This window comes from Sorex araneus, chromosome 1 (assembly GCF_027595985.1).
Source record: "Sorex araneus isolate mSorAra2 chromosome 1, mSorAra2.pri, whole genome shotgun sequence".
NCBI classification, from domain to species: Eukaryota; Metazoa; Chordata; class Mammalia; order Eulipotyphla; family Soricidae; genus Sorex; species Sorex araneus.
Genome location: NC_073302.1, coordinates 344,303,262 through 344,328,182, shown reverse-complemented (window position 1 = coordinate 344,328,182; position 24,921 = coordinate 344,303,262). Strand labels below are relative to the sequence as shown.

General features: G+C 41.0%; 1 protein-coding gene across 1 annotated transcript in view; it reads right to left on the bottom strand.

Moving 5' to 3' along the window:
* Positions 1-2,149: 2,149 nt before the first annotated feature.
* Positions 2,150-24,921, bottom strand: part of FUT10 (fucosyltransferase 10) — a 176,426-nt gene continuing 153,654 nt past the window's right edge. Inside the window, exon 6 of the mRNA XM_055123721.1 lies at positions 2,150-2,219. The gene's annotated coding sequence lies outside the window, so the exon portion shown is untranslated. The remainder of the gene's footprint in view (positions 2,220-24,921) is intronic.

The window sequence follows — 24,921 nt, the reverse complement described above, 5'->3', positions numbered from 1 at the left end:
GCTGAGAGGGGGCAACCGTGAACTTGATCATGAATCCCTCCCCATCTCAAAGGTTCCTACGGCACTTATCATGTATATCTGTATTCTTATCTATAATTCAATGCTTTGGCTGACATTAATTTGCCAAAAGGAAGTTATTTACGTACGCTATGTCACCCACCATAAGCTGAATGCTTACAGAAAATTTAATTTCTAATACTGACATTCTTGCTATATCTACCTTGCTTGGAAAGTGAAGGAAGGACAAAATAGAAAGTATTAAAGGGAAGGTTTAGTAGCATTAGGTACCCTCTGGGTATAATAAACATTAAGCCCAAATTTATAATTATTATGTGATGTACTATAGCATAGTCTCACAAGTAAAATATTTAATATGATTATGATGCTGATAGCCTATGTGACAGTAAAGAGCTTGTAAGGGAAAAGAGAGAGGAGAAATGTCACTGTGTCCTTGCAGAGGAAGCCCCTCTAAAGACTTGCCTCCTGAGCAAAAAGATGTCATTGCTATGACTTGTTCTTGAGGCCTGCCAGCACACAGAATTTGTTACTTGACCGATTCCTTCAGTTGCAGGAGATCCCTGAGCTGGGAATTTTGCATCACCTCAACTTGTCCTGATCAAAGGGTTTTGTACATGCCAATTTGTTCCTTCCCAACCTGTCACTCTCCAACAGCCTTCTGAGGTGAGATTCATCCCTGACCCCCGACAGGCAATCAGTCCCCTTCAGACACTGTCTTTTCACGTGGAATGTGATCTGGACTCATGAATCTGCCCCTGAATTACATACATTAGGAGCCCACCTCCGTCAGGGGAACTGGCTGCCTCTTTTGTGTGTCTGTAGGCACAATATGAAGCCATTTGTTTCAGCTGTGATTGTAGCTCCAGAAGTTATCAGCCTAGACTCAAACACAATTTTTTCCATGACTTATCTGTTCCCTCCTGGATGAACTGATTCTCTTCTTCCAGGCTACTTCTGCCTCAGGTACAGTGAGAGACACCAGCTCTCAGGAATGAATAATGACAAGATAGCCTGAGTGGAATCCTCAAGTCTCTTAACTTGAACCCAAGCCCCACGGTTCATTTGTATTCCAAGTCAGCATCTCTCCAAGTTTTTACCACTAGAGATATCAGGCCCAGCCATGTTACTACCAAGAAAAATAATCAGACAAGGGAAACGTGAGGGGTGGGCTTTTTCAGGAGGTCTATAAAACTGTTAGAACTCTATTATTAACTCTATTATACTCATGGGAATAACAAATCAACCATGTCTTGTGGCCTTTGTGAAAATCTAGGGCCTCACACAGACACACACATGCAAAAATCAAAATAGAAATAGTGAGGGCCTGAGAGATAGTAGAACAATACAGGACTTGTCCTGCATGCAGCTGATTGAGGTTTAATTTCTGTTACTGTATATGGCACCTTGGGGACCAATAGGAGCAGTCCCTGGGTGTAAAGCAAGGGCTGAGTACTGCCAGGTATGATCCAAAACAAACAAACAAACAAAAAATGGTAAAATAATATAATAATAATAACTTCACTTTGTGTATTTTTACTGCTCTTCGGCCCTCAGCCGAAGGATTTTTTTTAATTCTTTCATTTACTTCCCTTAACTCTCAGTATTCATATCTTAATGTAAGAAATATTTAAAGATCAAATGACTGAGGCCACAGCAATTGTACAGTTGGTAGGGTACTTGCCTTACACACAGTTGATCTGAATTCAATCCCCAGCTCTCCAGATGGTCCTCCAAACCCTGCTAGGAGCAATCTCTGAGTTCAGAGCAGCAATAAGGCCTGAGCACTATCGGGTGTGGTCCCCATACAATAAAGATCCTATTGCTTGTAGGGTCACAGAGCTAGTTGGAGGGAGGGCTTCCAATTTTTTTGTGCTCTAGATAATGAGATCTTTCTTCCTCCTGACGGTGCCAGGTCTGACCCACCCAAATGGAGAGCTACATAAAATGAGCCAAAACTCAGCATTTCGGCGTCTCCACCATGCCCTGCAAGTTGTGGTAGGCCTTCTGCGGTGCTGCAGTCATTTCAGCCTTTCAGGAAGGAAGTACTCTCATCCTGGCATTTGATGCTCACCATCCACATAGACCATCTTCAGAGAGCAATAGTCATGCCCCGAGCCTGGGGCCTCCAACCAGGAATGGAGATGCCGTTGTATGTTCTGAGAAGGGTCACATGTCAGGTGAATGCATCTGAGCCCAGTAACCTAAGTAAGTGGAAATAGGGACAGGAAAGACTCAGCATCAACCAGCTCAGTAAAGCCTCAGACAATGACTTTAGTAACACCACTGTGCATTGTGAGATGCAACAAGTATCACAGGTGACCTTTTCTGATAATTCCTTGTTGTAATGAGCAATATAAAGTAAACTATTTTGTGCAGCTAAAGTGGGCAATCCTGGGGGAACTTATATTCACAAGAATATAAGCACGTGAAACAAAAAAGAAAAATAAAAAAATATGTTTATCCTATAGGAAAATCAACATTTATATCCAGAATAATGTGGTACCTACAACTTAAAAATCATAAAATAACAAACAGTACACCAATATAATAAGCAATATAGCCAAGTGTGCTGGCATAACAGCTAATGTGTGCAACCTCAGAGAGCCAGAGCACATGTAGTACCCCATCCACCTCAGCAGCAATACTCAGTGATAAGGGAATTATTAATGCAAGAGAAATTTTTGTTTTAGTGCATGTGTTAACAACCAATATGATGTAAACTACTTTGTGCCTTCTAAGGAGGCAGACTTGGGTGGGGAGGAATGGGGACACTGGTGGAGGGACTGTCACACTGGTGGTAGGATTGATTGGATTCAATTGGAACATTGAATGCCTAAAACAACTTTATTATGAACAGTTTTGTAAATCACAGGGTTCAAATAAAGTTATAGAAAAAAAAAAGAGAGCAACATATGCAGAAGGCAAGAGGGAAGCAAGAAAAATCTTTCTGTTGTAGACAGGCCCTCAAAAGGAGGCATTCTAGCTCCATAACTTGGAAGCTGGCCTCACACGCTGGGGGAAAGTCATCCCAGATAGAGAAGGGAACACCAAGTAATATGTGATTGGAGATCCTGCTCGGGAAGGGAGATGCATGCTGAAAGTAGACTAGAGACTGAACAGGATGACCACTCAATACCCCTATTTCAGGCCACAACACCCAAAAGGAAAGAGAGATATCAAATTGGAATGCCCTGACACAGAGGTGGGGTGGGGTGAGGGGATGGGACTGGGGGGTGGGAGGGATACTGGGTTCATTGGTGGTGGAGAATGGACACTGGTGGAGGGATGCGCTCTTAAACATTACATGAGGGAAAAACAAGAACAAAAATGTGTGAATCTGTAACTGTACCCTCACTGTGACTCACTAATTAAAAAATAAATTTAAAAAAATAAAAATAAAAAATAAAGAAATAAAAAAAAATATTAGGAATTTCAATTAAAGAGGTCAGAATAAATTCATACTTTAACATCTAAAAAAAAAAGGAGGCATTCTAGAGAGGCCAAGAACAATTCAAATCCTGAAGTCCTCTACATGACACATCTTTGGCGTCTTTATTTTACCAAGGTTGACCAAGTCTATTAATGAGATTAGCTTTGTATAAACATTAATTAACTGAGGTACATACGAACACGTGATAAAAGTATATCCCCTTAAACCCTAGGGAACCTGATTCCTATCACTCCATTAGCAAGAGATTTATGCTAACATTGACCGTGACCTTGTGAGAAAGGTATATAGTCCCAGCATCAAAACTGTCAACTAATAAGCAATTCGCTTCCCTATGGGAAATATCCATGGTTATAATTTTGAAAGTTTTTACTGGCATTGTTCTTACCTGCTTGCCTGATTTTCTGCTATACTTGAGTTATGGCAGGGAAATAATTCATAACTTAATAGATCTTTTAAAATTTCATTTAGAAACTCAAGTTTGCTTTCATATCAAATTCAAGTATGCCTGATTCCATTAATACTGTATTTTATTATTGTTCAATAATCTCTATATTATTCACATTCAGGTTATTTAAATGCTAAGTGACCTTATGCTTATTAAAGAGATAAAAATAAAATTATACAAAACTCTTCCTCATTTTTAAATATTTTACACAAGAGATATAATAGTCTCAATTTCCTAGCCTCTATGAAAAATGGCCCTTCTGTTCATTTCCTTTGAGTCTTAAATGACATAATATGTTATTTCTCCCTGGAAAATCATGAATCATAAAGAGCAAAGTATGATGAGAAGGGTTCTTTTTCAACCTATATTGTCCTGTTAGGTTTTTTCTTGGAAAAATTGCATGATGAAAATACATTTTCCTGTGAAGGACTCATAAACAGAATGATTCCCCCACAATATTGAAATGCCAAAGGGTGAAAACTTGATTATTCACAGAAAATAAGTAATGGTCTCTTTTCCATAAGTGGAGATAAAATAGTTAAAAGGTCACCAAACATCTCTGATTGATCTTTCTCCTTGTATAAATGAAAATGAGACAAGTTGGGATAATTTAGATTATGCCAGAAAATATAAGAAAGATGAACCCCAAGGGAAAAAAAATACAACAACAAGGAAGGTCAAGAAATAAGTAAAAAAAAAATGTTTATCCTATAGTAAAATCAACATTTATATTCAGAATAATATGGTACCTACAGCTTAAAAATCATAGAATGTGGGGGGGGGAGGAAAATATGTTTGGCATAAATTGGAGGAAAGAAAATTCTAGGAGAGAGAAAGAATAACAATAAATTACACTTACAGACCATCTTGCTATTTCAAAACCATTTTCATACTATATCACTTATTCTTCAAAGGAGCATTGAAATAGGAAATTTATGTATTCTCTTGGCACATTGAAGGAGAGAAGCTTGGGCTGGTATATAAAGCAAGAAAAAGAGAGAGACAAAAGAAGAAGAAAAACAAGGACAGCTATTATGTGAAGCCGGAAATGAGCTATTACAATTATTTCTATGTTACTTAGGACAGGATGGAGTGGGCTCAAGGTCAATTGTGAAAACTGACCTATCTCAGATTATTTTTTTCAACTGGTCTTTTTAAATCAGTGATTATTGATAGAGCCATGCTGCACTATCACTGTCATCCCGTTGCTCATCGATTTGCTCAAGGGGGCACCAGTAACGACTCTATTGTGAGACTTGTTACTGTTTTTGGCATATCAAATATGCCACTGGTAGCTTGCCAGGCTCTGCTGTGCGGGCGGTATACTCTCGGTAGCTTGTCGGCTCTCTGAGAAGGGCAGAGGAATTGAACCTGGGTCGGCCGCGTGCAAGGCAAACACCCTACCCTCTGTGATATCACTCTAATCCAGAGCCATGCTTAACATTAATAAATCGGGGCTGAAACCATAGTACAGCAGGTAAGGCATTTACCTTGTACTGGTCCACATGGGTTTGATCCCCGACACCTGACAGAGTTCCCCAAGACCCATCAGGATTAATTCCTGAATGCAAAGCCAGGAGTAAGTCCTAAGAATCACCTGGAGTGGCCCCCAAACAAACACAATAATGAAAAGCAAAAACAAACAAACAAACAAAAAAACACTAAGTAAAATAGTCTGCAAATTCGTAAGGAAATTTAGGATGTCTTGGTGATTTACCTGTATACACCCTTCCAGCAACTATTTAAACTGCAAGTCTCCAAGTGTAAGTCCTTCTAAGTCAACATAAATGAATGAAAGAATACTGTCAAGTTGATGTAGGAAGGATAGGGAAGGTCCCCTCCCAAGGCAATGGCAAAATTTACTGGGAAGAAGTAGCCCCGAAATTGCTTCAAGAGCCTGATAAGACCCTCAGAAGAAAACAGGAAAAAAGCAGGGACTAAGGCATGATAAGACCCTCACTCATGTACAGCAACAGACCCAGAGAAGCTCCTGAAGAAATAAAAGACCAGGAAAGGAATTTCAAAGAAGACCATCACCACTCCCAATCCCTCTGCCCTAGCAACAGACTTTGGCCTAGGTAGAAGCCCCACATGGGGGCAGGTTGGAGAAACCCTATAAAGGCCACCTTGAACAAAGGAAGGGTGCGCATGTGCCCCCCAATCCCATGTACTGTTTGTGCCCTTGTTGTCGAGCACATGTGGTACCTGAGGACATGTGTCGCCTGCATCTCCCCTCTTGAGGTGTGTACTTTCATGCTTTTGTGTCTAATGCTGGGATATGTGTAGGGGCTCTCTCCACCCCTGGAGAAGCCCAGGTTCTCTCTTGTGCATGTTTATCTCCACACTCTCTCGCTTTCTCTCCCCATTTCCCTTCAGTGCCTCCAAGTTAAAACTGTGTGATTTCACTGCTTGTCTTCTCCTGAAATTGCTTTCTGCGAGGCGAGATAAGAACCCAGTAACCCTGGGTTCCAGGTGGCAGAGGCAATTGGAGAAAGTGACCGTCTTTCTCCTCCCCACTTCTCATGAGTCACCCGTGGGGCACACCGACATCAAAATCAAATAAGTCCATGAAGTTATTGCATCTACCCTCATTCTTCTGGGTGTTTGTTCTTAGACTACAGGCTGCTCATGTGCTCTCTCACAAATACAGACGATTAGACATGGCATCCTGACGCTTTGATAGCTTTGGTTTGGGGTCTGGTTTTTGTTTGTGGATTATGGCTGGCAGCATTTGGGGATTGCTACAGGCTACCTGCTAGGGCATTGGTCCCTCTGCTATGGGAATGTTGACCGGTCTTGCCTTAGGAATTTCACTTTCATTCAACTTTCAAGTGTAATTTCTTGGCATCTACCTCAAGGGCCCAAAAGCCCTATTCAGAAAAACACTTGTGCTCCTATGTTCATTGCTGCACTACATTCATGGTAGCCCAAATCTAGAAGCAACCTAAGTATCCAGGAACAGATGACTGGATCAAGATGGCACATACACACAATGAAATATGAAGTGCCAGAAGAAACAGATGAAATAATACAATTTGCTGCTGTGCGGGTGGACGAGAGTCTCATGCTGAGTGAAGCTAGTCAGAAAGAGGTAGAGAATGATTTTCTTTTGTGATTTATGGGATATAAAATTTTTTTTTCTTTTTTGGGTCACACCCAGCAATGCACAGGGGTTACTCCTGGATTTGCACTCAGGAATTACTCCTGGCGGTGCTCAGAGGACCAATGGGATGCTGGGAATTGAACCTGGGTCGGCAGTGTGCAATTGCTCCCTACCTGCTGTGCTATTGCTCCAGCCCCAATATAAAGAAATTTTGTAAGGTAATTGACAAATGCCCCGAAGGAATGGGAGCTGAAAATCAGTCTTCAGTAGGAAGCTTACCATGGTGGGGGGTCTGGTCAGAGGTTGGGGGGGGGGATGAAGATAAGAAGTTAAGATGGGGTGGAGACAATGGGACAATGGAAGGAAGGAAACACTCTTCCTTTGTGGGATGGAATATAGCATGCATGAAACCCTACAGTTTTGTAAATCACAGTACCTAAAACTATTTTAAAAAATGAATTAGCACATAAAAACCTTTAGAGGAGAGTTTGTTGTATGTTAAATGTTGAGAAAATCCTCTATTATTGGAGCTGAGGAGACCCCTCAAGCAGCGGAGCACATATATCACTTGCATCACTTGTATCACTTGTCATCCCATTGATTTTCAATTTGTTCAAGCAGGCACCCATAACATCTCCATTCGTCCTTGTCACGTGCTAGTGTAGCCCAATAGCATCTGCTTGCTCCAGGGACATGAAGAGCCTCAATCCATTAGTACAGGGTCTTGACAAAGAAGACTGACCATCTCATTGTTGGGCGGCCATGGAGTCTTTTGATGTTCCATGGAATCCAGTCGGTAATAGCTCTAGTCCAGTGGTAGTCTCTAAATCGCATTATGTGTCCGGCTCATCTGATTTTCGACAACTTGGCAAATGAGACAGCATCCCTGATCCTCGATTGTCGGTGGAGGTCAGAACTCTAGATTCCTTCTCTCACTTGAGTGAAATGTGATACTCCTAGCATAGCTCTTTCCATTCCTCTTTGGGATACCCGAATAGCGTTCTCATCCTGTTTGTGTATGGCCCAGGTCTCTGAGGCGTATGTTAGTGCAGGAAGAATGGTGGAGTAGAAAAGATGAGCCTGGAGCCAGAGGTTCTTCATCCTCTTAACCACTTTTTCAGTGCTCTTAAAGGTGTCCCATGCTGCTCTCTTCCTCCTGTGCAGTTCTGAGTTTAATCCCTGCAATATAACCTCACTGCCCCCACAAGCAGCACCTAACACTGACCCTCCAACACTGAAGAGAGAGGCTTGGACCCCTCAGAACAGTCAGGCATAGACCCGATGTAAATGCCCATTGAAATTACCCTTTTGACCACAGAGATTTGAATTTGTTCCTTTTTCTGTCATTTTAATTTGCTGATCTCTAACAATACAAAGATGGTGCAGCAGGACCCTTCAGGTAAGAGAGGCACCTGCCCATAACCCAGCCTGTCCCGGTTTCCAGCAGAGCAAGCCGGCAGCATCTCAAAGAATACTGGAATGAAAGTAACCCAAAACTCCAAAGACATCAATTGATCCAAACTTTGCACTTAAAGACTCAATTCTGAGCACATGTAAAAGCAAGACCTAAAAAGGATTATGTTTAAAGACTACACCAAATAAAGGGGACCAAAGAGCTCATTTAATAGATTGCTTGGCCTGCCAACGTACTTCCTTCCCCAAGGAGAAGAAAGCTCACTCAGGGCCCCGCTGCCTGTTCTCCTTACCTTCAGAACAGACCTCAGATTGGGGATGCTCAGGAGATGGAGGAGAAGAAAGGAGAAGATGAGAATCTGCCTCCCTCCCTCTCCCTGTCCTGTGAACATCTTCTCAGGAAGTCATCATGCATGAACGCTAATTGAAATGAATAGCAGGCCTGGGTATATTTTTTTTAAAGCTACCCTATTGTTGTTTGAAGGTCTTTGACATTCTCCTGTTTCTTTTATATACAAATATAAAGTCATGTGAATTGTGAAAACTGTATCTGCCTTCAGCTGTTTGAACTTGTACCCTAATTGGGGGGTGGGGGGCAGAGTGATAGTATAGCAGGGAGGGCATTTGCCTTGCATGAGGCTCACTCGGATTTGATCCCCAGAATCCCAAATGGTCCCCCAGTACTTCCAGGAGTAATTCCTAAATGCAGAGTTAGAAGTAATCCCTGAGTATGGTTAGGGGTGACCCAAAAAGACAAAACAAGAAAAAAAAAGTGCTGGAATGTTTTGTCCACTACCACCCCACTTTCATAATGACTTATCCTACTTGTGCAAATCTTTTAAGAGTCCCAAGGCTGATGGTTGAGAAGGGAGTTCAGTATTGTATAAACATTCCTTTCTTAGGTCAGAGAGAAAATCTTGAAATACAATTAATTTTTCAAATGGGTTTTGTTTTACCTTCACGGTAGAAAATACTGTACTTTATTACAGAAAAAAACTCTGGCAGCTATGCAAATGATGTTAAACCAAGGCTGATAAATACTCTATTTATCAATTACTCACTTCATGTTCTTGCCCTTGGCCCACCACTCCCTCCATGAAATATCATAGAAAAGAAGGGACAATTTTAATTCTGAATGTGTTACCTGAGGATTAACCTAGATGGAGTAGAGTAGGGAAAAACTCACAGTTAATGTCATTTGCCATGCTTTCTTGAACTAGGTGTGCAAATATTGTTTAAATCATGAGTGACACATACTGAAGCATGTAGACAGGTAGGGAGTCCTTGACGATAAATTTAAAGCCAAGATGTGATCTTCCTGTAAAGCAGTTACCACTGCCAGTCTTCCATCTCCTATTCTTCACCCACTCCAAACCAAGAAAACAAGTGCTGAAGTCCCTAACTATGGAAGACCACCAGCCATTTATCCTTGACAGTGCCTTACAAGGGTTGCTTTTTTTTTTTTTTAGCACAAAAGCTCCAAGACTGTCCGCGTGGAGTATACCCACAAAGGCAGTTTGGCAGAAGCAAGCCCTATGAACTCCATTCTGGGCTTGCTCACATCCCACTTTGGTGACAAAATTCCTTTCTTTGACTGGGCATACTTCATTCTAGCATTGCCCACATTCCAGTTTAGGGTGTCTGATCCCTTTCCCTTGTGAGGGGAGGGGTTTGGGCTACACCTGGCAGCTCTCTGGCTTCAGTCTCCTCTCTGCTCAGGGGCCTCTCCTGGCAGTGCTCAGGGGCCTGTGTGCGGTGCAAGGATCTGGTTGGGGTAGCCACGTGAAAAGGTGGCAACCTGTATTCTCTCTCTCTCTAGCCCCAGTAAAATTCCTTTATTTTGCTCTGTGCACATCCCAGCTCAAGGTGCCTACTTTAACTTCCTGGGGTTCTCCAGTCTCTTTGGAGGAGTCTGAGTTCTTGCTTCAATACATTTCTTGTTTCCTTTCTTTTTTCTCATAATTAGCAAAAATGCTATGCTTCACTGTCCTCTAAAATTCGTTTCTGTAACAATAGACAAAGAACCTGAATCTGCGTGGATATGCTGACTGCCTTTGCCTCTTAGTTCTGACCTCTAGGCATTTCACTGCAAGGTCAGAGTTGGTCTAGCAGGAGAGAAAGAGAGAGGGAGCGTGCCTTGTGTGGCTAACTCCCCCAAACATCTCCCTCTGTGGCTCCCCAGGTACTACACTGGCAATACATACCAGTCAAGGTCCCAAAATCATTAAGAAATTTCCCAGTGGTATTTTAAGCTGCATTTCCTCAAAACTATGTGTGAAGTGGTTCTATTAATATCAATAAGCATTGTGGGGTTCTTGCAAGGATGATTGATGATTAATATTGGGATCAGAGAAGCTGTGTATTATATCAAAAGACCCACAGGCATGGCGGTGCTAGAGCCATATTAAAAGGTAGTGACAGACACAACACAAATGAGATCTTCTGTTAGTATACCACACTTAAAGTTTATAAGGAATATTCATATATGTTTGTGTAGTTGTTCTGAATACAATCAATGAAGTAAGTAATAGTATGTCAGTATTTCTGGGTTCTGCTAGTTGCAACTATGTAGTCACAAGCAGTACTGAAGACTTATCACATTAATTTTTAATTTTGCTGCATTCTATATTGAGTCGTTTGTGCAATGAAAAGTCATGTTGCAAAGAAGCTCTGAGAAGCTGAGTAAGTTTGGTCCATTGCTCAACACCCATATTCTGATGTAATTTGGTGTCTACTTGGTGCCATAAGCTTGTTTTATTATGGATACTGTATCACTGTATCACTGTCATCCCTTTGTTCATCGATTTGCTTGAGCAGGTGCCAATAACATCTCCATTCGTCCTAGCCCTGAGATTTTAGCAGCCTCTCTTTATTTATTATGGATACTAGGGTAATTCAAACTTTAATGTAGAAGGAATAGATGGGACAGAGCTTGGGGGACAAGACCCGGAAGAAATGGTTATAAAGGAATATAAGAAAACTATAGGGGATGATGTATATTTTCATTTTCTTAATTATACAGGTAATGAGTGCAGAAAGTATATTTGCATATTTTTAAAACTGATGGAGAGACCAGAGTGAAAGTACAGTGAGGAGGGCACTTGTCTTGCTGCAGCTGATCCAGCTTCAATCACCAACGCCCCAGATAGTTCCCTGAGAGACAGGAGTAATCCCGAAGCACAACGAAACAACAACAACAAAAGATTACCTAATTATATCAATGAATTATTTGAATCAAGTCATTAACACTTTAATGTAATCATTTATTAAAGTTTGATAAGTAAATGTAAAATACAAAAGAATTTTACCTTCTTTGGGCTGGAGCGATAGCACAGCAGGCAGGGTGTTTGCCTTGCACGAAGCCAACCCAGCTTCGATTCCTCCGCCCCTCTCGGAGAGCCTGGCAAGCGACCAGCAACCGAGAGTATTTTGCCCATGGGGCAGAGCCTGGCAAGCTACCTATGGCATATTCAATATGCCAAAAACAGTAACAAGAAGTCTCACAATGGAGACATTACTGGTGCCCGCTCAAGCAAATGGATGAGCAATGGGATGACAGTGCTACAGTGATACAGTGTGAAGCAGCCTCCTCCCATAGGGAGGGTTTCTGTTGTGCATTGCACTATTTCTCTTCTCTTTTTTTGCATTTTCTTTTGTTTTTTGGGACCATGCATGGCTGTGCTTGGGGCTCACTCTGGTTCTGCACCCAGAGATCATTCCTGGCATTGCCCAGAGGACAATAGAAGTCCTGGGGGTCAAATGTAGGCTGACCACATGCAAAGCAAACGCCCTACCAGCTGTGCTACTACTCGGGCCCCTGTTGTGCCTTATACTTTTTTCATGGATTAGAAGATGAGCTTCCAAGCCCTTAATGATTTCCCTAAGAAATCTGCAATCAAATCTGATAGCAATTTCTAAGCCCCCACTTCACTTATTTTTGTACAACACCAAGATAAATACTGAGCTATGCTCGAACGATCCATGTTATTTAGGAAGAGTAAACCTGTTTCAGAACCAGTAACACTGTAACACTGTTGTCCTGTTCATCGGAGCGGGCACCAGTAATGTCTCCATTGTGAGACTTGTTGTTACTGTTTTGGGCATATCGAATACGCCACAGTTAGTTTGCCAGGCTCTGCTGTGCAGGCGAGATACTCTCGGTAGCTTTCCGGGCTCTCCGAGAGGGGCAGAAATGCCCTACCCACTGTGCTGTCACTCCAGCCCTTCAGAACCAGTAGTAGCCCCAAAACAAATGCTGAGTCATTACTAGTTGGTGTTCAGGACTTGCAAACTCAATGCAAACACACCTGCTTCTTCTTTGCTTTTTTATTACTCTCTTTCTCTGATCCAAACAACTTCAGTGCTCCTCGATGTCTTCCCCAAACCCTCTGCTGTGATGCTACCCATTGTTGTGATGTCAATAACCAACCCATTGTGCCCAGCAAAAGGACTGCCAACTGGATATTCCAATCCTTGTGCTGAGAAACTCATTTATCATCAAAGTTTACATGATGGAAACAGTTTCCTGCTTCCCCAAAGATATGAATACTTGGAAAGGATTCAAGGATAGTCAGTATACTATTTCAAACAACTGGCCTTTTAAAAATTATTATTATTGTTGTTGTTATTTTGGATTACAATGCTATTAAACATGGTTTCTAGTGGCTATAATTCCAACACCACACCGGTGCACAGATCACTCTCCCCCCATCCCACTCTGCTCCCCCCAATTCAATTGTGTGGATCAGTTCTCTCAATACGTTGCTTTCAACCCATAGATGCTATCTCACTGTGTATCTTTAAGTCCTACAAATGAGAGACATATATCTGTGTCTAACCCTTTCCTTCTGACTGACTTTACTCATCATGATAGCCTCTACTTTCATCCATATTCTGCAAATTGCATGCAAACTGATTTTGCTCATTATTAGAGCTGCATAATATTGGCTTTTATTTTTTCTTATTGGTGCAAATATTAGCATCTTATTAATAGTTTTCAAAGATGTGGCTTTGTTTCTGTCATGAAATTATAATAATGCTTCCATTTATGGGTAGTAGATGGTAATCAATGTCAACCTCTTTAATCCTGAATGGCAGTTAAATATCACTGTCACTGTATCACTGTCATCCTGTTGCTCATCGATTTGCTTGAGTGGACACCAGAAACGTCTCCATTGTGAGACTTGTTGTTACTGTTTTTGGCATATTGAATTCGCCATGGGTAGCTTGCCAGGCTCTGCCCCATGGGCGGAATACTCTCGGTCGCTTGCTGGGCTCTCCAAGAGGGGCAGAGGAATCGAATCCGGGTCGGCTTCATGCAAGGCAAATGCCCTACCCACTGTACCCACCCTACTCCAGCCCATGTTAAATATAACTCCATCAATTGGTTTTTTGTTTTTTGTTTTGTTTTTTTGGGTCACACCCGGCAATGTACAGGGGTTACTCCTGGTTCCACACTCAGGAATTTCTCCTGGCAGTGCTCAGGGGACCATATGGGATGCTGGGATTCGAACTCGGGTCAGCCGCGTGCAAGGCAAACGCCCTACCCACTGTGCTATCGCTCCAGTCCCAAACTCCATCAATTGGAGTGATCCTCTCATTCACCCTTATATAAAGTCAGTTAAACTGAAGAAATTGTACTCAGTTACTCATAGGGACTCAAAAAATATCAGTCAAATTACAAGATGGATTTTTTTTTTAATCCCACATGGGTTGGATGTGGGGTGGAGCAATATAGTCAGGAAAACTATGCCTGATTTCTAACTCCTCTCTAACTTGAGTTCTTATAAACCTCTGCTTTGCTATGTATGCTTAAAGAATAACCTGTTCTTTTGGTTCAATTCTTGTTTATGTGGTTTTGTTTTTGTTTCTTTTTGACATAGAATTAGCCTTTGCAAAGCAAAATGTTATGAACTGTTCAAATCTGAGAGCATTCATATGTGTTCAGCTGTAGCCTATGTTGTTGATTAGCTGACAGTCTTCATGCTTTTCACTTAAATTAGGTCAGCAACAAAGATGAAATCTCAACACTAGAAAGATAGACGTTTGTGGGGCTGGACAATAGCGCAGCAAGTAGGGTGTTTGCCTTGCACGCGGCCGACCCGGGTTTGATTCCCAGCATCCCATATGGTCCCCTGAGCACCGCCAGGAATATTCCTGAGTGCAGAGCCAGGAGTGACCCCCTGTGCATCATCGGTGTGACCCAAAAAGAAAGAAAAAACAGAAAGATAGATGTGTACATTGGGGGAGATGTGGAGTGAGGTGCAGCAGGGTGGGGGATGGGGGATTGGACCACACCCACAGTGCTCAAGGTTTACTCATGGCTCTGCATCCAAGAGTCACTCCTAGCGGGGCTCAGGTAATCATAATGTAGCGCCAGCAATTGCTCCCTTGAATCTGACTTGGCTGCACACCAGGCAAGCACTCTACCTGCTACTGCCTCTTCAGCCCTGGCTTGTAGTTTTGCTCTAGAACATGGAAAAGCTGCTGCCTCCCTGAGACCGCAGAGCCGGCTCAAGAACACACTCACACAAATTGTGAGTTGGGTGGTCAGACCTGGGTTAAGGGGCCTGTAATCCAAACGTTTGTCCCCCTTACAAAAATAGGTTGGCAAGATAGTTCAACACATAGGACACTAGCCCCACTGTGGCTAAACTGGGTTTGATTCCCCACATCCCATATGGTCCCTAGCACACCAGGAGTAATATCTGAGTGTACGGCCTTCAGGAGTAACCCCTGAGTATTACGGGGTATGGCCCAAATGCCAAAATAGAAATAAAATTTTTTCCTCTGCAAACTTTGTTTTCTTGTCTAAATACAAAATTTTAGGAGTAGGAGTGAAAAGACTAAAGAAATTGTTACTCATCACTTCTATTTCCATTCATTTTAACAAATGATTTTTTTAATTTAGAAGACTCAGTTGTGAAATGTCATGAATATTCGTATTTGAAATATTTGAAAGACTTTATGAAAGGTTTCAGAGACCTGCTTATATGGTCTCACTAAATCCTCTAGAGAAATGGTACCTGACAATCCCTTCTGTTTTCTCCAGAGAGAATTAGAGCCAATTTTTCATATAACAATCAGTCTTCTGATATTACTTTATGTCTTATATCTATAGTCAAGCTTCCTGGCTTATCAGGATTACCACTAGATAGACAGCAAGCAAACATTCATGCTAGCATCACCATTTTTCACTCTGGTGTTTTATTTTTTATTTTTCTCCCTTATATTTAGCCCTCTATAGAGGTCCCAAACTTGGGGGTGGGGTGGGTTGATGGGAAGTCTAATATGAAGAGCTGCAGGCAGAACATTTAAAGGTTTTCTCATTTCACACCATGATCAGTTAGGAAGCTGGTGTTCATCTATTTCTATAATCCACAGCCACAGCTATGATACAAAGTTCTACAAAATATTGTCTTTCCAAGTTTCCAAATATGTCAATGCATTATATGCATTATTCTCTTTCAAATCTCTCTCTTTAAGCATTTTCTAGAAGTATAATAAAAGAGGGTCTGGAGCGATAGCACAGCGGCTAGGCCGTTTGCCTTGCATGCGACTGACCCGGGTTCAATTCCTTTGTCCTCTTGCACAGCCTGGCAAGCTACCAAGAGGATCCCACCCACACGGCAGAGCCTGGCAAGCTCCACGTGGCATATTCAATATGCCAAAAACATAACAACAAGTCTCACAATGGAGACGTGACTGGTGCCTGCTCGAGCAAATCGATGAGCAATGGGATGACAGTGACAGTGACAGTAATAAAGATGAATTTCCCATCCATTTTAATCAAAGATGCCCACTCAGCTTTTGAAAAATCTATCTTCTTTGTCAAAGCTCTCCTAGCCAGCATGGTGGTCTTGCTCGGGCTAGGCAAGTGCTCTATCACTGAGCTGCACCCCCAGCTCCTCTTTTCTTTTCTTTTCTTTTCTTTTCTTTTCTTTTCTTTTCTTTTTTTTTTTTTGTTGTAAGAGCCATCCACACAGGAGTAGCTACTCATGGATTGGTGCTCAAGACTCACTCCCAGTGATGCTCGGGTGACCATGCAGTGCCAGGGACTATAGCCAGTACTGACAGATGCTGGGCTGGAGTGATAGCACAGCGGGTAGGGCGTTTGCCTTGCACATGGCCAATCAGGGTTTGATTCCTCCATCCCTCTCAGAGAGCCCGGCAAGCTACTGAGAGTATCCCACCTGCACAGCAGAGACTGGCACGCTACCCGTGGAGTATTTGATATGCAAATACAGTAACAACAAGTCTCACAATGGAGACATTACTGGTGCTGCTCGAGCAAATCAATGCACAATGGGATGACAGTGCTATAGTGCTATTGACAGCTGCATAGCATGTGCTGTAGCCTGTTGTACTGTCTCTCTGACCCTTCCTCTCCTCTTTTTATGACTTTCCATAAATCTTACCTTCTAGATGAGGTTATCCCTAACCACACTGTGTAAAAATATGAGCTACACCCCCCTCCAGCAACAGTCCTTGTCCCTCTATTTACTATCTCCCCTACAGCCTATTTCATGTTCTTAACAAACTGTCTACTTTATTTATTATGCTTCTGAATTATTGTCTACCTTCCTCAGCTAGAAGGTAAGCTTCATGAGGGATAGGATTTTTGTCCTTTTTTTTCACTGATGAATTCCAGATGTCAAGAGTCATACCTCACAAATAGCAGACATTCAGACAGTTAATAGGTGAGTGAATGTAGGCAAATGCCTTTAGTGACAAAAACATTCATCTTGCTATCATCTCATTATGTGGATCATATAATCACATGACACTCTCCCTAGCAGCCAAACTGTGATGGATTCTGTCCTAATTACAGCTAAACACAAGGAAGGCCAATGGCTTATGAAGGATTATGGCCAAAATGTTTGCCTACCAGACCCAACCTGCGCTGATAATTTCCAATCCAATCAATCCAGTTGCCTGCAGGTAGCAGCTCAAAATACAAATCTTATAAGCAACAAATATGTGTGTAAATCAAATAAAAATCAATGAGAGAAGGCAGTTAGGGAATTTATGCTGTCCTGAAAAAGCCTAAATTTAAGTATGACCATTTTGTCTTACTCTAGGATATCTATGGTACTCTGAGGAAAAATTAACTCCCATTTCTACACTAATCTAATGACTTTGGTGAGGCTCTATTTACTTCTGCATCCTTATAATAGATTTTCAGGAATTTAATCAACCTGAGTGTATCATTGGTTCCTATAATCCAAATCTGCTAATTAACAAAAATATCAAGTCCTCGTTGACTTCCCTGTACATGCATAGATCTGTTTAAGATGTTAAAGTAATTTAGTATCTTTTAATTCAACAGAGTAATTCTCCAAGAGAGTTATATGGTGAAGAATAACGTGAACTCTGGGGCTAGCCTTGCCAGGTTTGATCCCAGCTTTGTCACAATGTGAGCTCTTATATGCAGTTGGCTTAGACTTCATTCCTTTAGGCATCACTGTTTAATTTATTAAAAAATAGAAGTGGGACCCTCTGCTTGATGCTTCACCATCCCAAAATTGAGGTTTGCCTCCAACTGGTATCACTGGGTCTATTCCAGAACAGTAGGCAGGGTCCCTCCCTACAAAGTGGGTCCCAGCAGCCTCATATTTCAGACCCACATCACAGTTCTACTCAACAAATTACACGCTGCCCACACTTATTTTTTCTGTCATTCTGTAATAACAAGCAGGGAAGACAGAGCGCAGTCTCCAGATTAATCCCTCAGTACCTTCAATGGTGGAGACAGTCCCAGCACAAGAATACTTGAAAATCAATGGCAGGAAAACACAGAGAAGCCCACCAAGATCATGAGCAAAAATAACATCACCAAAGATACAGTCATCAGTAAATATTTGTCAGCAAAGCACGAGACAATATAAGTCTAAAGAAAAAAAAACTACATTCAGAAATAAAGGACATGGTAGTTGATATTAAAACGTCAATAGAGGTCTGAACAGCAGAATACCAGAAGCTAAGGAAAAGACAGAGATGCTTAAAGAGAAGGAAGAAACTGCTAGGAAACAGCGGAAGGTGGGAAGTACCCTGAAAAAAAAAATAAATGAACACCGTATTAGAGATCTGCAGGATGAGTTCAAGAGAAGCAATACAAGAATCATCAGAGTACCTGGAAAAGAGGAGGGAAAATGGGATGAAAAATATGGAGAAACCTTGATAATAACTTCCCAGAGATGAGGATTACAGGTACTGAGATCCCAGAGGCCTGAGGGTCCCAGTAAAAATAGACCCAATTAGGAAAATTCCAAGACACATTTTACTCAAAGTGACAAAATCCAAAGATAGAAACAGAATATTCAATGCAGCAACTTTTGTAAAAAAAAAAAAAAAAAGGAACTTACAGTATCCCGCTTAGTTCTTGTAACAAAGATTGTGAGTCTATGAAGTTCCTGAGTCATTAAAAAAAAAAAGAACTTATATACAAAGGAAAGTCCATTAGATATATAGCAGGCCTATCAAATTAGACTCTATGAGCCAGAAGACTATGAACAAGTACATTATAAAAACTTTTAAAAAATGAACATCTCACCAAGAATATTCTACCCAGCTAGATTATCATTCATATTTGAAGGCCCATATACAGAGTTTCACAGGCAGGCAACAGCTTTGGGAATTTGTAGCCCTGAAACCAGTTTCGCAAGAAACATTGAAAGAACTTCTGTAGAGGACAGGAGAAACTTCCCGTCATCTGGCATGAGAATGCCGCTCAGAAATGGTGCATATGGGTATCCCCCACTAGATTAAGAGAGGTTAAAAACAGGAGGAAATTCATCATCACAAGTGACTTTTGATTTATTTTCTGACAATTCTATTTGACATTCCTTTAAGTTTCATTGGATCAAGTAATATGAAGTAAATTTGTTATGTGCCTGCCAGAAGATAGGCTGAGGAGGCAGGAGGGAATCTGGGGATATCAGTGGGATTGGTGTTGAAATTCTGTATGCATGCCTGAAACAACTCCATTATAAACAATTTTGTAAATCACATCGTCTCAATAAACATTCCCGGGAAATAATCAATAAACAGGGAACTGGAACAATAATACAGAGGGTCAGGGATTGGTCTTGCACACAGCCAATTCCTGGCATCCCATATAGTGCCCTGGGCTGTGTCAGAAGTGATCCCTGGGTACAGGGTCAGTGCTGAGTCCTGAGCAGCAGCGGGTATGGCCCCAAATTACATACATACATATGTATATGTATGTATACATGTATATATATGTGTGCGTGTGTTAAATAAAGATCCTTTCTTGTGGAGTTTGAACTCTTGTATCACTTGTATCACTTCTCATCTCGTTGCTCATCAATTTGCTCGAGCAGGCGCCAGCAATGTCTCCATTCATCCCTATCTCGTGCTAGTGTAGCCCAATGGCGTCTGCTCACTCCAGGAACACAAGAGCCTCAAACCATTCATTCAGGATCTTGATGAAGAAGTGTGGCCATCTCATAGGTGGGCGGCCACGCGGTTTTTTGACATCCCATGGAATCCAGTCAGTAACAGCTCTAGTCCATCGGTCCTCTCTGAATCTCATTACATGTTCTGCCCATCTGATTTTTGATGCCTTGGCAAATGAGGCAGCATCCCTGATTCTTGATCGTTGATGGAGGTCTGAACTCTGAATTTCTTCTCTCACTTGAGTGAAATGTGATACTCCAAGCATAGCTCTTTCAGTTCCTCTTTGGGAGACCCGAATAACATTCTCATCCTGTTTTCATAGGGCCCAGGTCTCTGAGGCATATGTTAGTGCAGTTTAAACTCTACCTGGGGAAAAATGATATGCAGGAAAAGGAAGTGTATGAGTGTGTACTCCTAAGTTGATTGTTAGAGACTTGAGAGCTAGTAGAGAAGGTAGGGTGTTTTCTATGCATGAATTGACCCAGCTTCAACCTCCAACCTTGCCAGGAGTTATTTACTCAGCACAGTCAGGAATATCGCTTGAGCACGAGTGGATATGGTCTCCCAAAAAAAAAAAATTTGTGAAGAACAAAATTGAAAGTTGTGTGTGACCTGGTTAGAGCATTGACCTATACATGTGACCCAAGAACATCTTCTGGAACATATTAGGAGCTCAATAAATGTTTGTTACTATTATTACCTAGAGGTATGCCAGTCAATAAAAAGGCAATTAGTTACATATGTAATAATAAAAATTAGTGATCATATTTCTAAATGGTAAATAGGAATGAGTAAAGCAAATTACAATAATTTATTTTATTTAAATCAATATGCAAATATAGTCATCTCAACATATAGTCAATATAAGAATCATCAAGGAGATATTTTATACTCTTGGTTTTGTGCTAGGTTGTCAAGATCCAATGAGTAATTTACATGAATGTACATTCCAATCCAAGGTGGACATATTATTAAGTGTTCAAAAACAGTTATTTAGTAACTCTGGCAGAGGAAACCCAGAGGGAAAACTTTGTAGCGCCTGAATTCCAAATTATAGTAGCATCTTACAATGTACACCATTTTCTTGAAAGCTTAGATGAAGATCCCAGTGATTCAGCCCACCATCAGTGTTAGAACCAGAAAAATGAATGGGAAACAGGGTTTATAAAATCCTATTCCTAATCTCTCTTATGAAAACCAGATTAAGCAATATTTTTCCTAAGACTTCTTTCAGTGGGTACATTGGTGCTGGCATTTTGTCATCATTATTTCTTCCTGAACATTACTTTCCTTTCATTTGATTCATGGTCTAATTTATATATTGATTTGTACTTCCAGTCTCTTTCTCTTGATTTTCTTATCATCATCATTTTCTGGAAATGAAACTTGAAATCAGACAGCAGTGGAGTAAAGAAGAGGTCATGAAGAGAACTACAGAAGTGATTTTCTATATCAAAGTCAGTAACTAGATGAAATATCAGTAGGAAAAGTACCAGAAGATGATGTGTGGTGTGGTGGAGGGTAAGAAAAAGGATGTAAAGTGTATCACTGACTCTGAACCTGTATTGGCACTCCTTTGTGTTTTTTTTTTTTTGGTGGGGTGGTGGAGGGAAATATACCTGGTGGTGCTCAGGGCTTACTCCTGATGCTGTGCTCAGGGATCACTCCTGGCAGACTCAGGGGACCATATGGGATGCTAGGAATTGAACCTGGGTTAGCTTCATGTTGTACTATCATTCCATCCCTTGACACTTCTTTTTATAGGTTACTGTCCCTCCTCACTGAACTATGCTAGTAGCCTTCGGACTGGAATGTCAGAAACATGGAAACTCAACTCCAACCTTTTTGTTTATTTTAGTATCAATAGTAATTAGAATAACACTGGCACTAATAAGCACTGATTAAATGATAAATGCTGAAAGAAATTGGAGTGAATGTTTGCTTTTTTGAGCTTTCCTTTAACCCATTCTTCATATCCTTCTTGTTAATACTCAATTCCACATGCAGACAAACCATGCTTGACCTGTTCATATCTTAATCTATTTATATTTGCCCTTGATCTGTTTATATTTGCTTTATCTTATCTGCTTTACCCTTCTCCTACTCACTATATGTAAACTAAATTGTAGTTTTTAATTCTTCAGAATATCTGAGACTATGGCTGCCCTAGAACCATTGCATCTTATTCTCTATCAAGAATATTCTTAAGAGCTCCCTATCTCTTATCTTCAAAGTTGCATCTTAAATATGACTGATCAAAACACAAGCTTTCCTTAAGTCCTACCTCACCGTTCTTTATGACAGTGGTTTGTTTTATGTTGTTGGAACTCTCATTTTTCAAACACATATACAGATTTGTGTATACCTACTTATTACTCTCTGTACCACCATTCCCACACCCAGTCTATGGTAAGCTTCATAAAAAGCAGGCAACTTATCAATTTCATTCACCTTTGTATACCCAACAGTGTATGATATATATTGAATTCCTCCCCTGTAAGAGCTATGTACTTGAAATGCCTCCATGCATACATACTGTGCCTCTGAACTAGCTTACTTTATAATTCCCATTAACTCTTAACCTGAATCATTCTGAAAATATGAAATATCTACTAAAGCCGTGGTGTCTGGCTGTCTGATTTACCTGGGATGGATAGCAAAATTAAAAATACCTCTGGCAAGAATGCTAGTTCAGCAAAACATAGTCTGGCTCTGGTGTGAAGTTTCACTAGCTACAGAGAAAATTTCCAGTAGCATAATTAAATCCCCAAAATAGGGCACCTTGAGTGCCATCAAGACACTGTTCTGAAAGAATTTTGTCATAAGAATCACAAGAAATCTCTACTTAAGTGAGAAATTATTGAGTGGGTTCAACAAGGCCCCACAGGAGTATTCTGTAGATAATGAAGTGTACTATAGTGAAAATAAAGAATATTGCCACTCTCTTTTGTTGAGTCACTACAAATTTTTCTCATAGGCATATAACAACAATAATAACAATGATAATAACAACTAATTTTCAAGAGCATTTGCAACAGACTGGTCCTTTTCTAATGCAAAATCTTATTTAAAGTTTATTATAGCCTTCTAAGTTGGTATTATAATTATATTCATTTTAAAGATGAAAAATAATGTCACATAGGTTGGTTGGATATTTGCCTCATGGATACTCAGTCATTAAGTTGCAAGGCTTATATTTGAATACAAGTCTAATGATTCCAGCATTGATGAATCTGTGCCTTTACTAGCATCCTGGGGCCTATAATGACAGATGGAAGATGACAGCTTGAATGTGATGGTGAGAAAGTCTCCTTTAGCCACAAGACTCATGCTGATCTTCAGAGCAGCTATATAACGATGCAGAGAGTGTACAAAGGCAGTTGAGAGCATGTGAAGGAACCCCCTTAGAATAACACAATTTTCATTTTTGTTTTAATTTTTAATTAATGTGTTATAATTTAGTTACCATGGCTACAAGAGCATTAAAACTTTTGGTATTGATGTACAAAGTTATTGCAATGCCCAATAGTCTCCATAAATGTCCTTGTAACACAGTTTTTCTGTCAAAGAGCAACAGTATTGGAAGTAGCAGGAGTATGGGAAGGTCTAGAGAAGCAAGTTGAACTGTTCAGAACATTATCTCTGATCAAAAAGCCCAGTCTGGGGCTCAGACGTGGCTCAGTGGTAGAATGCAAGAGGACATGAGTTCAATGAGTATCATCTCAGTAGCATTGTCATTTTTGTAATTCTGGCATTACAAAAAAGGGTGTGCATCATGGGTGCACCACAATCACATCTGTGACCCCGATTTTGGTTGTTTTACTTAGCATAACAACCAAAATTCGTGGCACCAGAACCAAGCATCATGACCGCTGGTCAGGCACAATAACAAAGAGAACTCAAGAGAAAATTGTTTAGTCTATTTACTCATGTCTTCCTGCTCGAAGTCTATACCCCTTTTCAGAGTGCCCCTTCTGGTCAGCTCTCCTTTTTTCAGCCTGGATGTGCCTGTGTTGAGGACCTATGGAGAGCTCAAGGGCCTCAAGACAGGAAAGAAGAATCCACATCTACACCCAATCCTACATGCCAGGTTTGCCTTTCCAGGAGACCCAAGAGAACCCTGATGCCTATATGCTGAAACAGTTGCTACTAAGCACCGAGTATGCAGGCTTACTTGTTATGATAAGGAATTTCATAGACAAGGCAAAATATAAGTTATTTTTGAAAATATCATTTTAAATGAGTTGTATAGTGAAAGAGTGGTTTTAAAAAAGGCTTCTGACTACCACAGGTCTAAAATCTAGAACACTATACTAGATATTCCTACCTAGGATAGGAAAGATTGAGAAATCTAGGTCACATGTGTAGTGCAGACGAAGATGCTGAATACATCAGGATTCCACAGTCATGCAGCTAAGCATATTAAATCTTTTTTAAAATGTCATACTGTCGTCGTAGACTGTCATAGACTCCTGTTGCTCATCAATTTGCTCGAGCGGGCACCAATAACGTCTCCATTATGAGGCTTGTTGTTACTGTTTTTGGCATATCGAATCCACCATGGGTAACTTGCCAGGCTCTACCATGCGGCGAGATACTCTCAGTAGCTTGCCTGGATCTCCTAAAGGGACGGAGGAATTGAACCCAGGTCGGCCACGTGCAAGGCAAACGCCCTACCTGCTGTGCTAATTGGCAGTGGGTAGCACAGTTTGCCTTGCACGCGGCTGACCCGGGTTCAATTCCCAGAATCCCATATGGTTCCCTGAGCACCGCCAGGGGTCATTCCTGAGTACAAAGCCAGGAGTAGCCCCTGTGCATCGCCAGGTGTGACCCAAAAAGAAAAAAAAAAGACATTTCTTGACTAAAATGTCATATTCATAAAAATTATGTATAGATCATTGTGCTATGTATTTGTTTCATTTCTTCAATTTGTCATAATTCCTCTAGCCACCAGCCCTTTGTTGATGCCTCCTTTCAATGCTTCCTATCTTTCAGACCACCAGCTTACTCTGTTCCCACAGTTACATGCTTTTATAGAACTGGGTTTCCCTCCTTATGTGTGTCAAAATTATA